At 41.6% G+C, this 14,619-nt stretch overlaps 1 non-coding gene across 1 annotated transcript; it reads left to right on the top strand.

Annotated features, from left to right (window-relative positions):
- Nucleotides 1-13,842: 13,842 nt before the first annotated feature.
- On the top strand, nt 13,843-13,946 carry LOC112804297 (small nucleolar RNA R71). The gene has a single exon (XR_003202911.1). It is a non-coding gene; the product is annotated as a small nucleolar RNA R71 (small nucleolar RNA).
- Nucleotides 13,947-14,619: the final 673 nt, after the last annotated feature.

Genomic DNA, 14,619 nt, shown 5'->3' with positions numbered 1-14,619 from the left:
AGCCTTGCCATGGTAGAGGGCTTGTTGGCTATTTTGTAGAATTCATTGGAGATGACTTCATGAACTTCTACTTCCTCTCCAATCATGATGCTATGAATCATGATGGCCCGATCCACAGTAACTTCAGATCGGTTGCTAGTGGGAATGATAGAGCGTTGAATGAACTCCAACCATCCTCTTGCCACAGGCTTGAGGTCCAGTCTTCTTAGTTGAACTGGCTTGCCTCTGGAGTCTCTTTTCCATTAAGCTCCTTCCATACATATGTCCGTAAGGACTTGGTCCAACCTTTGATTAAAGTTGACCCTTCTAGTGTAGGGGCGTGCATCTCCTTGCATCATGGGCAAGTGGAACGCCAACCTCACATTTTCCGGACTAAAATCTAAGTATTTCCCCCGAACCATTGTGAGATAATTCTTTGGACTCGGGTTCATACTTTGATCATGGTTCCTAGTGATCCATGCATTGGCATAGAACTCTTGAACCATTAAGATTCTGACTTGTTGCATGGGGTTGGTTAGGACTTCCCAACCTCTTCTTCGGATTTCATGTCGGATCTCCGGATACTCATTTTTCTTGAGCTTGAAAGGGACCTCAGAGATCACCTTCTTCTTTGCCACAACATCATAGAAGTGGTCTTGATGGCTCTTGGAGATGAATCTTTCCATCTCCCATGACTTGGAGGTGGAAGCTTTTGTCTTCACTTTTCCTTTTCTAGAGGATTCTCCGGCCTTAGGTGCCATTGATGGTAGTGGAAAACAAAAAAGATTGTGCTTTGACCACACCAAACTTAAAGTATTGCTCGTCCTCGAGCAATAAAAGAAAGAAGAGAAGAAGAAGAAGAAGAAAATATGGAGGAGAAGGGTGAAAGTGTATTCGGCCAAGGGGGAGAATATTTGGTTGTGTTGTGTGAAAATGAAGTAGAATGGAAGGGTATATATAGGGCAAGGGGAGAGTGAAGTTTCGGCCATATAGGGTGGGATTGGGTGGGAAAATGTTTTTGAATTTTGAAGGTAGGTGGGGTTTATGGGGAAGAGTGGATGGATGTGAGTGGTGAAGGGGGTAATTGGGAAGAGAGGTTGAGGTGATTGGTGAAGGGTTTTGGGAAGGAGTGTTTATTAGGAAGAGAGATTCAGAGATTGAAGTTGTTGGGAAGTGTGACATAGGAAAGAGAAAAATAGGATTAGGAGGTAAGGTGGAAATATGTTAAGTGGGGATCCTGTGGGGTCCACAGATCCTGAGGTGATCCTGTGGGGTCCATAGATCCTGAGGTGTCATGGAATTCCATCCCTGCACCAAATAGGCATGTAAAATGCCTTTGCACACCATTCTGCCGTTTAAACGCCGAGTGGTGCACATTCTGGGCGTTCAACGCCCATGTAAAGCATGTTTCTGGCGTTGAACGCCAGTTTCATGCTTGTTACTGGCGTTCAGCGCCAGCTTTTCCTCTAGGCACGTTCCTGGCATTCAAACGCCAGAATGTTGCTTGTTTCTGGCGTTCAGCGCCAGATTCATGCTCTGTTCTGGCGTTGAACGCTAGCCAGATGCATCTTACTGGCGTTGAACGCCAGCCTGTGCTTCCTCCAGGGTGTGATTTTTCTTCTGCTGTTTTTGATTCTGTTTTTAATTTTTCTATTTTTTTCGTGACTCCACATGATCATGTACCTAATAAAACACAAAATAACAATAAAATAAAATAAAATAAAAATCAGATAAATAAAATTGGGTTGCCTCCCAACAAGCGCTTCTTTAGTGTCAATAGCTTGACAATGGCTCTCATGGAGTCACAAAGGTGATCAGGTCAATGTTGTATAGTCCCAACACCAAACTTAGAGTTTGGATATGGGATCTTAACATCAAACTTAGAGTTTGATTGTGGCCTCCCAACACCAAACTTAGAGTTTGACTGTGGGGGCTCTACTTGACTCTGAACTGAGAGAAGCTCTTCATGCTTACTCTCTTTTGTCACAGAGGGATGGCCATGTGCCTTAAACACAAGGTAGTCCCCATTCAATTGAAGGACTAATTCACCTCTGTTGACATCTATCACAGCTCCTGCTGTAGCTAGAAAAGGTCTTCCAAGGATGATGAACTCATCCTCTTCCTTCCTGGTGTCTAAGATTATGAAATCAGCAGGGATGTAAAGGCCTTCAACCTTTACTAGCACGTCCTCTACTATTCCATAAGCTTGTCTCAATGACTTGTCTGCCAATTGTAATGAGAACAAGGCAGGTTGTACCTCAATGATACCTAGCTTCTCCATTACAGAGAGTGGCATAAGATTTATCCCTGACCCCAGATCACATAGAGCCTTTTCAAAGGTCATGGTGCCTATGGTACAAGGTATTAAGAACTTGCCAGGATCTTGTTTCTTTTGAGGTAGAGTTTGCTGAATCCAGGTATCTAGTTCATTAATGAGTGGTGCGCGAAATTGTGAACAATACTTTTTCACAACTCTCATAATCCCCAGTAATGGCTCCAAAAACGTGGTAGCTCAATACCATGGCATTACACAACTTCGCACAACTAACCAGCAAGTGCACTGGGTCGTCCAAGTAATAAACCTTACACGAGTAAGGGTCGATCCCACGGAGATTGTTAGTATTGAAGCAAGCTATGGTCATCTTGTAAATCTTAGTCAGGCAAACTCAAGTAGTAATGGTGATGAACGAAAATAACACAAAGGTAAAGATAGAGATACTTATGTAATTCATTGGTAGGAACTTCAGATAAGCGCATGAAGATGCCTTCCCTTCCGTCTCTCTGCTTTCCTACTGTCTTCATCCAATCCTTCTTACTCCTTTCCATGGCAAGCTTAAGCAAGGGTTTCACCGTTGTCAGTGGCTACCTCCCATCCTCTCAGTGAAAGCGATTGCATATGCTCTGTCACAGCATAGCGGAATTCATCTGTCGGTTCTCAATCAGGCCGGAATAGAATCCAGTGATTCTTTTGCGTCTGTCACTAACGCCCCGCCCTCAGGAGTTTGAAGCACGTCACAGTCATTCAGTCATTGAATCCTACTCAGAATACCACAGACAAGGTTAGACCTTCCGGATTCTCTTGAATGCTGCCATCAGTTCTCGCCTATACCACGAAGACTCTGATCTCACGGAATGGTTGGCTCGTTTGTCAGGCGAGCACTCGGTTGTCAGGCGATCAACCATGCATCGTGCAATCAGGAATCCAAGAGATATTCACTATGGCCTTAGTTGCTTGTAGAACAAGAGTGGTTGTCAGTCACTTTGTTCATGGGTGAGAATGGTGATGATTCGTGACAATCATCACCTTCATCAAGTTGAAGAACAAATGATATCTTGGACAAAGAACAAGCGGGATTGAATGGAAGAACAATAGTAATTGCATTAATACTCGAGGTACAGCAGAGCTCCACACCTTAATCTATGGTGTGTAGAAACTCCACCGTTGAAAATACATAAGCATGAGGTCTAGGCATGGCCAAATGGCGAGCCTCCCAATGATCTAAGATAGCATACAAAACGAAGATAGCTACCAAAGTCTTTTAATACAATAGTAAAAGGTCCTACTTATAAGAACTAGTAACCTAAGGTGTACAGAAATGAGTAAATGACATAAAAATCCACTTCGGGGCCCACTTGGTGTGTGCTTGGGCTAAGCAATGAAGCAAATTTCGTGCAGAGACTCCTCTTGGAGTTAAACGCCAGCTTTAGTGCCAGTTTGGGCGTTTAACTCCCATTTGGGTGCCAGTTCCAGCGTTTAACGCTGGGATTTCTTGAGGTGACTTTGAACGCCGGTTTGGGCCATCAAATCTTGGGCAAAGTATGGACTATCATCTATTGCTGGAAAGCCCAGGATGTCTACTTTCCAACGCCGTTGAGAGCGCGCCAATTGGGCTTCTGTAGCTCCAGAAAATCTACTTCGAGTGCAGGGAGGTCAGAATCCAACAGCATCTGCAGTCCTTTTTGGTCTCTGAATCAGATTTTTGCTCAGGTCCCTCAATTTCAGCCAGAAAATACCTGAAATCACAGAAAAACACACAAACTCATAGTAAAGTTCAGAAAAGTGAATTTTAGCTAAAAACTAATAAAAATATACTAAAAACTAACTAGATCATAACAAAAACATACTAAAAACAATGCCAAAAAGTATACAAATTATCCGCTCATCACAACACCAAACTTAAATTGTTGCTTGTCCCCAAGCAACTAAAAATCAAACAAGATAAAAAGAAGAGAATATGCAATGAATTCCAAAAACATCTGTGAAGATCAGTATTAATTAGATGAGCGGGGCTTTTAACTTTTTGCCTCTGAATAGTTTTGGCATCTCACTCTATCCTTTGAAATTCAGAATGATTGGCTTCTTTAGGAACTCAGAGTCCAGATAGTGTTAATGGTTCTCTTAGTAAAGTATGATGATTCTTGAACATAGCTATTTATTGAGTCTTGGCTGTGGCCCAAAGCACTCTGTCTTCCAGTATTACCACCGGATACATACATGCCACAGACACATAATTGGGTGAACCTTTTCAGATTGTGACTCAGCTTTGCTAAAGTCCCCAATCAGAGGTGTCCAGGGTTCTTAAGCACACTCTTTAATTGCCTTGGATCACAACTCTTTATTTCTCTTTATATATATATATATATTTTTTTTTTCGTTTTTTTTTTTTCGAATTTTTTTTTTTGAATAGCTTTTTCTTGCTTCAAGAATCATTTTAATGATTTTTCAGAGCCTCAGTAACATGTCTCCTTTTTCATCATTCTTTCAAGAGCCAACATTCATGAACCACAAATTCAAGATACATATGCACTGTTTAAGCATACATTCAGAGAACAAAAATATTGCCACCACATCAAAATAATTAAACTGTTATAAAATTCAAAATTCATGCAATTCTTCCTTTTTCAATTAAACACATTTTTATTCAAGAAAGGTGATGGATTCATAGGACATTCATAACTTTAAGGCATAGACACTAAGACACTAATGATCACAAGACACAAACATGGATAAACATAAGCATAAAATTCGAAAAACAGAAGAATAAAGAACAAGGAAATCAAAGAACGGGTCCACCTTAGTGATGGCGGCTATTTCTTGCTCTTGAAGATCCTATGGAGTGCTTGAGCTCCTCAATGTCTCTTCCTTGTCTTTGTTGCTCCTCCCTCATGATTCTTTGATCTTCTCCAATCTCATGAAGGATGATGGAGTGTTCTTGATGCTCCACCCTTAGTTGTCCCATGTTGGAACTCAATTCTCCTAGGGAGGTGTTTAGTTGCTCCCAATAGTTTTGTGGAGGAAAGTGCATCCCTTGAGGAATCTCAGGGATCTCATGATGAGTGGGATCTCTTGTGTGCTCCATCCTCTTCTTAGTGATGGGCTTGTCCTCCTCAATGGGGGTGTCTCCCTCTATGTCAACTCCCACTGAATAACAGAGGTGACAAATGAGATGAGGAAAGGCTAACCTTGCCAAGGTAGAGGACTTGTCCGCCACCTTATAGAGTTCTTGGGCTATAACCTCATGAACCTCTATTTCTTCTCCAATCATGATGCTATGGATCATGATAGCCCGGTCTATGGTAACTTCGGACCGGTTGCTAGTGGGAATGATTGAGCGTTGTATGAACTCTAACCATCCTCTAGCCACGGGCTTGAGGTCATGCCTTCTCAATTGGACCGGCTTTCCCCTTGAATCTTGCTTCCATTGGGCACCCTCTTCACATATGACTGTGAGGACTTGGTCCAACCTTTGATCAAAGTTGACCCTTCTAGTGTAAGGATGCTCATCTCCTTGCATCATAGGCAAGTTGAACGCCACCCTCACACTTTCCGGACTAAAATCCAAGTATTTCCCCCGAACCATAGTAAGATAATTCTTTGGATTCGGGTTCACACTTTGGTCATGGTTCTTGGTGATCCATGCATTGGCATAGAACTCTTGAACCATCAAGATTCCGACTTGTTGAATGGGGTTGGTAAGAACTTCCCAACCTCTTCTTCGGATCTCATGTCGGATCTCCGGATATTCACCCTTTTTGAGTGAAAAGGGGACCTCGGGGATCACCTTCTTCAAGGCCACAACTTCATAGAAGTGGTCTTGATGCACCCTTGAGATGAACCTATCCATCTCCCATGACTCGGAGGTGGAAGCTTTTGCCTTCCCTTTCCTCTTTCTAGAGGTTTCTCCGGCCTTGGATGCCATAATTGGTTATGGAAAAACAAAAAGCAATGCTTTTACCACACCAAACTTAAAATGTTTGCTCGTCCTCGAGCAAAAGAAGAGAGAAGAGAGTAGAAGAAGAAGAAGAAATGAGGAAGAGGGAGATGGTGGTGTGTTCGGCCAAAGAGGGGGAGAAGTGGTGTTTAGGTTGTGTGAAAAAGAAGGGTTGAAGAAGGGTATATATAGGAGAGAGGGGGGTAATGGTTCGGCCATTATGGGTGGGTTTGGGAGGGAAAGTGGTTTGAATTTGAAGGGTGAGGTTGGTGGGGATTTATGAAGGATGGATGTGAGTGGTGAAGAGAAAGATGGGATTTGATAGGTGAAGGGTTTTTGGGGAAGAGGTGTTGAGGTGATTGGTGAATGGGGGAAGAAGAGAGAGAGTGGTGGTGGGGTCCTGTGGGGTCCACAGATCATGTGGTGTCAAGGAAAAGTCATCCCTGCACCAAATGGCATCAAAATTCACGTTTTGAGCTAATTCTGGCGTTAAACGCCGGGCTGGTGCCCATTCCTGGCGTTTAACGCCAGGTTCTTGCCCTTTCCTGGCGTTTAACGCCAGTCTGGTGCCCCTTTCTGGCGTTAAACGCCCAGAATGGTGCCAGACTGGGCGTTAAACGCCCAACTGCTAGGCTTACTGGCGTTTAAACGCCAGCAGCATCTTCCTCCAGGGTGTGCTGTTTTTCTTCCTGTTTTTCATTCTGTTTTTGCTTTTTCAATTAATTTTGTGACTTCTCATGATCATCAACCTACAAAAGAGATAAAATAACAAAAGAAAATAATTAAATATAAAACATTGGGTTGCCTCCCAACAAGCGCTTCTTTATTGTCACTAGCTTGACAGAGGACTCTCATGGAGCCTCAGAAATGCTCAGAACTGTGTTGGAACCTCCCAACACCAAACTTAGAGTTTGAATGTGGGGGTTCAATACCAAACTTAGAGTTTGGTTGTGGCCTCCCAACACCAAACTTAGAGTTTGACTGTGGGGGCTCTGTTTGGTTCTGTTTTGAGAGAAGCTCTTCATGCTTCCTCTCCATGATGACAGAGGGATATCCTTGGGCCTTAAACACCAAGGATTCTTCATTCACTTGAATGATCAACTCTCCTCTATCAACATCAATCACAGCCTTTGCTGTGGCTAGGAAGGGTCTGCCAAGGATGATGGATTCATCCATGCTCTTCCCAGTCTCTAGGACTATGAAATCAGTAGGGATGTAATGGTCTTCAACTTTAACCAGAACATCCTCTACAAGTCCATGGGCTTGTTTTCTTGAGTTGTCCGCCATCTCTAGTGAGATTTCTGCAGCTTGCACCTCAAAGATCCCTAATTTCTCCATTACAGAGAGGGGCATGAGGTTTACACTTGACCCTAAGTCACACAAGGCCTTCTTGAAGGTCATGGTGCCTATGGTACAAGGTATAGAAAACTTCCCAGGATCCTGCCTCTTTTGAGGTAGTTTCTGCCTAGACAAGTCATTCAGTTCTTTGGTGAGCAAAGGGGATTCATCCTCCCAAGTCTCATTTCCAAATAACTTGTCATTTAGCTTCATGATTGCTCCAAGGTATTTGGCAACTTGCTCCTCAGTGACATACTCATCCTCTTCAGAGGAAGAATACTCATCAGAGCTGATGAATGGCAGAAGTAAGTCCAATGGAATCTCTATGGTCTCATTTTGAGCCTCAGATTCCCATGGTTCCTCATTAGGGAACTCATTGGAGGCCAGTGGACGCCCAGTGAGGCCTTCCTCAGTGGTGTTCACTGCCTCTCCTTCCTCCCAAAATTCGGCCATGTTGATGGCCTTGCACTCTCCTTTTGGATTTTCTTCTGTATTGCTTGGAAGAGTACTAGGAGGGAGCTCAGTAATTTTCTTGCTCAGCTGACCCACTTGTCCTTCCAAATTTTTGATAGAGGACCTTGTTTCAGTCATGAAACTTTGAGTGGTTTTGATCAGATCAGAGACCATGGTAGCTAAGTCAGAGGTATTCTGCTTAGAGCTCTCTGTCTGTTGCTGAGAAGATGATGGAAAAGGTTTGCTATTGCTAAACCTGTTTCTTCCACCATTATTGTTATTGAAACCTTGTTGAGGTCTCTGTTGATCCTTCCATGAAAGATTTGGATGATTCCTCCATGAAGGATTATAGGTGTTTCCATAGGGTTCTCCCATGTAATTCACCTCTTCCATTGAAGGGTTCTCAGGATCATAAGCTTCTTCCTCAGATGAAGCTTCCTTAGTACTGCTTGGTGCATTTTGCATTCCAGACAGACTTTGAGAAATCATATTGACTTGTTGAGTCAATATTTTGTTCTGAGCCAATATGGCATTCAGAGTGTCAATCTCAAGAACTCCTTTCTTCTGACTAGTCCCATTGTTCACAGGATTTCTTTCAGAAGTGTACATGAATTGGTTATTTGCAACCATTTCAATCAGCTCTTGAGCCTCTGTAGGCGTCTTCTTCAGATGAAGAGATCCTCCAGAAGAGCTATCCAAGGACATCTTGGACAGTTCAGAGAGACCATCATAGAAAATACCTATGATGCTCCATTCAGAAAGCATGTCAGTGGGACACTTTCTGATTAATTGTTTGTATCTTTCCCAAGCTTCATAGAGGGATTCTCCTTCCTTCTGTCTGAAGGTTTGGACTTCCACTCTAAGCTTACTCAATTTTTGAGGTGGAAAGAACTTTGCCAAGAAGGCATTGATTAGCTTTTCCCAAGAGTCCAGGCTTTCTTTAGGTTGAGAGTCCAACCATGTTCTAGCTCTGTCTCTTACAGCAAAAGGGAATAGCATAAGTCTGTAGACCTCAGGGTCAACCCCATTAGTCTTGACAGTGTCACAGATTTGCAAGAACTCAGCTAAAAACTGATGAGGATCTTCCAATGGAAGTCCATGGAACTTGCAATTCTGTTGCATTAGAGAAACTAATTGAGGCTTAAGCTCAAAGTTGTTTGCTCCAATGGCAGGGATAGAGATGCTTCTCCCATAGAAATTGGGAGTAGGTGCAGTAAAGTCACCCAGCACCTTCCTTGCATTGTTGGCATTGTTGTTGTTTTCGGCTGCCATTTGTTCTTCTTCCTTGAAGAATTCGTTCAGGTGCTCTAAAGAGAGTTGTGCTTTGGCTTCTCTTAGCTTTCTCTTCAAGGTCCTTTCAGGTTCAGGATCAGCCTCAACAAGAATGCCTTTGTCTTTGCTCCTGCTCATAAGAAAGAGAAGGGAACAAGAAAATGTGGAATCCTCTATGTCACAGTATAGAGATTCCTTTAGGTGTCAGAGGAAAAGAAGAGTAGAAGACAGAAGTGGAAAATTCGAACTTAACAAAAGAGATGGAGTTCGAATTTTGCATTAAAGGATAGTGTTAGTCCATAAATAGAAGGATGTGAGAAGGAGGGAAGTAATTTTCGAAAATTAAGTGAAAAATTTTGAAAACATTTTTGAAAAACACTACTTAATTTTCGAAAATGAAAATGGAAAAGAAATTAAGTGATTTTTGAAAAAGATTTTGAAATTAGAAATCAAAAGGATTTGATTGAAAACTATTTTGAAAAAGATGTGGTTAAGAAGATATGATTGATTTAAAAAAATGTGATTGAGAAGATATGATTTGAAAAACATTTTAAAAAGATTTGATTTGAAAATTAAAAACTTGACTAACAAGAAAAGATATGATTCAAACATTAAACCTTTCTCAACAGAAAAGGCAACATACTTGAGATGTTGAATCAAATCATTAATTGATAGTAAGTATCTTTAAAATTGGAAAGAAATTGGTTTTGAAAAAGATTTGATTGGAAAATTGATTTGAAAAAGATTTGATTTTGAAAAGATTTTGAAAACTAATAAAAAAAATTTGATTTGAAAACAGAATCTTCCCTTCTAGCCATCCTGGCGTTAAACGCCCAGAATGGTATCCATTCTGGCGTTTAACGCCCAAAATGCTACCCTTTTGGGCGTTAAACGCCCAACCAGGTGCCCTGGCTGGCGTTTAAACGCCAGTCTGTCCTTCTTCACTGGGCGTTTTGAACGCCCAGCTTTTTCTGTGCAGTTCCTCTGCTGTATGTTCTGAATCTTCAATTCTCTGTATTATTGACTTGAAAAGACACAAATTAAAAATATTTTTGGATTTTTAATAATAAGGACAAACCAAAATGCAACAAGAATGAAATAACAATGCATGCAAGACACCAAACTTAGCAGTTTGTATACTACTGACACTAACAAAATGGAAATGCATATGAGACACACAAAACACTCAAGTCAATAGAATTCAAAGATCAGAGCAAGTAAATCATCAAGAACATCTTGAAGATCACTAAGACACATGCATGCAATTGACACCAAACTTATGATGAGACACTAGACTCAAACAAGAAATATTTTTGGATTTTATGATTTTGTAAAATTTTTTTGTGTTTTTCGAAAATGAAGTGAAAAAAAGGTATCAAAATTCTTAATGAGAATTCCAGGAATCAGTGCAATGCTAGTCTAAGACTCCGGTCCAGGAATTAGACATGGCTTCACAGCCAGCCAAGCCTTAGCAGATCATTGCTCCAAAAGCAAGATTGATAAGAATCAACAAGCTCTTGTGGTGATAAGTTGAAACCTCGGTCCAATGAGATTAGACATGGCTTCTCAGCCAGCCAGATTTCAACAAATCATCATGAAACTCTAGAATTCATCTTCAAGAATTTCGAAAAAAAAAATAAATACCTAATCTAAGCAACAAGATGAACCGTCAGTTGTCCAAACTAGAACAATCCCCGGCAACGGCGCCAAAAACTTGATGTTGTTGCCGGATCTTGGCACTGATGTTACCAAAAGCTTGCTCAAAACTTGAACAATCCCCGGCAACGGCGCCAAAAACTTGGTGCGCGAAATTGTGAACAATACTTTTTCACAACTCTCATAATCCCCAGTAATGGCTCAAAAAACGTGGTAGCTCAATACCATGGCATTACACAACTTCGCACAACTAACCAGCAAGTGCACTGGGTCGTCCAAGTAATAAACCTTACGCGAGTAAGGGTCGATCCCACGGAGATTGTTAGTATTGAAGCAAGCTATGGTCATCTTGTAAATCTTAGTCAGGCAAACTCAAGTAGTAATGGTGATGAACGAAAATAACACAAAGGTAAAGATAGAGATACTTATGTAATTCATTGGTAGGAACTTCAGATAAGCGCATGAAGATGCCTTCCCTTCCGTCTCTCTGCTTTCCTACTGTCTTCATCCAATCCTTCTTACTCCTTTCCATGGCAAGCTTAAGCAAGGGTTTCACCGTTGTCAGTGGCTACCTCCCATCCTCTCAGTGAAAGCGATTGCATATGCTCTGTCACAGCATAGCGGAATTCATCTGTCGGTTCTCAATCAGGCCGGAATAGAATCCAGTGATTCTTTTGCGTCTGTCACTAACGCCCCGCCCTCAGGAGTTTGAAGCACGTCACAGTCATTCAGTCATTGAATCCTACTCAGAATACCACAGACAAGGTTAGACCTTCCGGATTCTCTTGAATGCTGCCATCAGTTCTCGCCTATACCACGAAGACTCTGATCTCACGGAATGGTTGGCTCGTTTGTCAGGCGAGCACTCGGTTGTCAGGCGATCAACCATGCATCGTGCAATCAGGAATCCAAGAGATATTCACTATGGCCTTAGTTGCTTGTAGAACAAGAGTGGTTGTCAGTCACTTTGTTCATGGGTGAGAATGGTGATGATTCGTGACAATCATCACCTTCATCAAGTTGAAGAACAAATGATATCTTGGACAAAGAACAAGCGGGATTGAATGGAAGAACAATAGTAATTGCATTAATACTCGAGGTACAGCAGAGCTCCACACCTTAATCTATGGTGTGTAGAAACTCCACCGTTGAAAATACATAAGCATGAGGTCTAGGCATTGCCGAATGGCCAGCCTCCCAATGATCTAAGATAGCATACAAAACGAAGATAGCTACCAAAGTCTTTTAATACAATAGTAAAAGGTCCTAATAATAAGAACTAGTAACCTAAGGTGTACAGAAATGAGTAAATGACATAAAAATCCACTTCCGGGCCCACTTGGTGTGTGCTTAGGCTGAGCAATGAAGCAAATTTCGTGCAGAGACTCCTCTTGGAGTTAAACGCCAGCTTTAGTGCCAGTTTGGGCGTTTAACTCCCATTTGGGTGCCAGTTCCAGCGTTTAACGCTGGGATTTCTTAAGGTGACTTTGAACGCAGGTTTGGGCCATCAAATCTTGGGCAAAGTATGGACTATCATATATTGCTGGAAAGCCCAGGATGTCTACTTTCCAAGGCCGTTGAGAGCGCGCCAATTGGGCTTCTGTAGCTCCAGAAAATCCACCTCGAGTGCAGGGAGGTCAGAATCCAACAGCATCTGCAGTCCTTTTTGGTCTCTGAATCAGATTTTTGCTCAGGTCCCTCAATTTCAGCCAGAAAATACCTGAAATCACAGAAAAACACACAAACTCATAGTAAAGTTCAGAAAAGTGAATTTTAGCTAAAAACTAATAAAAATATACTAAAAACTAACTAGATCATAACAAAAACATACTAAAAACAATGCCAAAAAGTATACAAATTATCCGCTCATCAATGAGCAAGGGAGGTTCACTTTCCCAAGTCTCATTACCAAACAACTTGGCATTCAGCTTCATGATAGCTCCTAAATATTGAGCGCTCTTCAGTCACATCTTCATCCTCTTCAGAGGAAGAATAGTCTTCGGAGCTCATGAATGGCAGAAATAGATTTAGTGAAATCTCTATGGTCTCTATATGAGCCTCAGATTCCTGTGGATCCTTAATAGGAAACTCCTTCTTGCTTGAGGGACGTCCCAGGAGGTCATCCTCACTAGGATTTTCGTCCTCCTCCTCCCTTGTGCATTCGGCCATATTGATTATATCAATGGCCTTGCACTCTCCTTTTGGATTCTCTTCTGTATTGCTTGGGAGAATACTGGGAGGAGTTTCAATGACTTTCTTACTTAGCTGGCCCACTTGTGCCTCCAGATTTCTGATGGAGGATCTTGTTTCACTCATGAAACTGAAAGTGGCCTTTGATAGATCAGAGACTAGATTGGCTAAATTAGAAGTGTTTTGTTCAGAATTCTCTATCTGTTGCTGAGAATATGATGGAAAAGGCTTGCTAATACTCAGCCTATTGCGTCCACCATTGTTAAAGCCTTGTTGAGGCTTTTGTTGATCCTTCCATGAGAAATTTGGATGATTTCTCCATGATGAATTATAGGTGTTTCCATAAGGTTCACCCATGTAATTAACCTCTGCCATTGCAGGGTTCTCAGGATCATAAGCCCCTTTAGAAGCTGCCTCTTTAGTACTGTTGGATGCATGTTGCCATCCATTCAGACTTTGAGAGATCATGTTGACCTGCTGAGTCAACACTTTGTTCTGAGCCAATATGGCATTCAGAGCATCAATTTCAGGAACTCCTTTCTTCTGAGGTATCCCATTATTCACAGAATTCCTCTCAGAAGTGTACATGAATTGGTTGTTTGCAACCATGTCAATGAGTTCTTGAGCCTCTTCAGGCGTTTTCTTTAGGTGAATAGATCCACCTGCAGAATGGTCCAATGACATTTTCGAAAATTCAGATAGACCATAATAGAATATATCTAATATGGTCCATTCTGAAAACATGTCAGATGGACATCTTTTGGTCAGCTGCTTGTATCTTTCCCAAGCTTCATAGAAGGATTCACCATCTTTTTGTTTGAAGGTTTGAACATCCACTCTCAGCTTGCTCAGCTTTTGAGGAAGAAAGAATTTACCCAAGAAGGCAGTGACTAGCTTATCCCAGGAGTCCAGGCTATCCTTGGGTTGTGAATCCAACCATATTCTAGCTCTGTCTCCTTTTGCATGAGTCTGTAGACTTCAGGATCAACTCCATTCGCCTTTACAGTCTCACAGATCTACAAGAACTCAGTTAAAAACTGATAAGGATCTTCAGATGGAAGTCCATAAAACTTGCAGTTTTGTTGCATTAAAGCAACTAGCTGAGGTTTCAGCTCAAAGTTATTGGCTCCAATGGCAGGAATGGAAATGCTTCTTCCATCAAACTTGGACGTTGGCTTTGTGAAGTCACCAAGCATTCTGCTTGCATTATTATTATTTTCGGCTGCCATCTCCTTCTCTTGTTCTAATATTTCTGAAAGGTTACCTTTAGATTGTTGTAACTTAGCTTCTCTTAATTTTCTCTTCAGAGTCCTTTCAGGTTCTGGATCAATTTCAACAAGAGTGCCTTTTTCCTTGTTGCTGCTCATATGAAAGAGAAGAAAACAAGAAAAGAAGAGGAATCCTCTATGTCACAGTATAGAGATTCCTTTATGTTAGTAGAAGAAGAAAAGGAGAAGAGTAAAGAATAATGGGTTCGGATATTTAGATGGAGAGAGGTGTTAGTAATTAAATAATTAAA

This window comes from Arachis hypogaea, chromosome 5, assembly GCF_003086295.3.
Source record: "Arachis hypogaea cultivar Tifrunner chromosome 5, arahy.Tifrunner.gnm2.J5K5, whole genome shotgun sequence".
Taxonomy (NCBI): domain Eukaryota; kingdom Viridiplantae; phylum Streptophyta; class Magnoliopsida; order Fabales; family Fabaceae; genus Arachis; species Arachis hypogaea.
The sequence above is the reverse complement of the archived record's forward strand: the minus strand, read 5'-3'. Positions and strand labels throughout refer to the sequence as shown.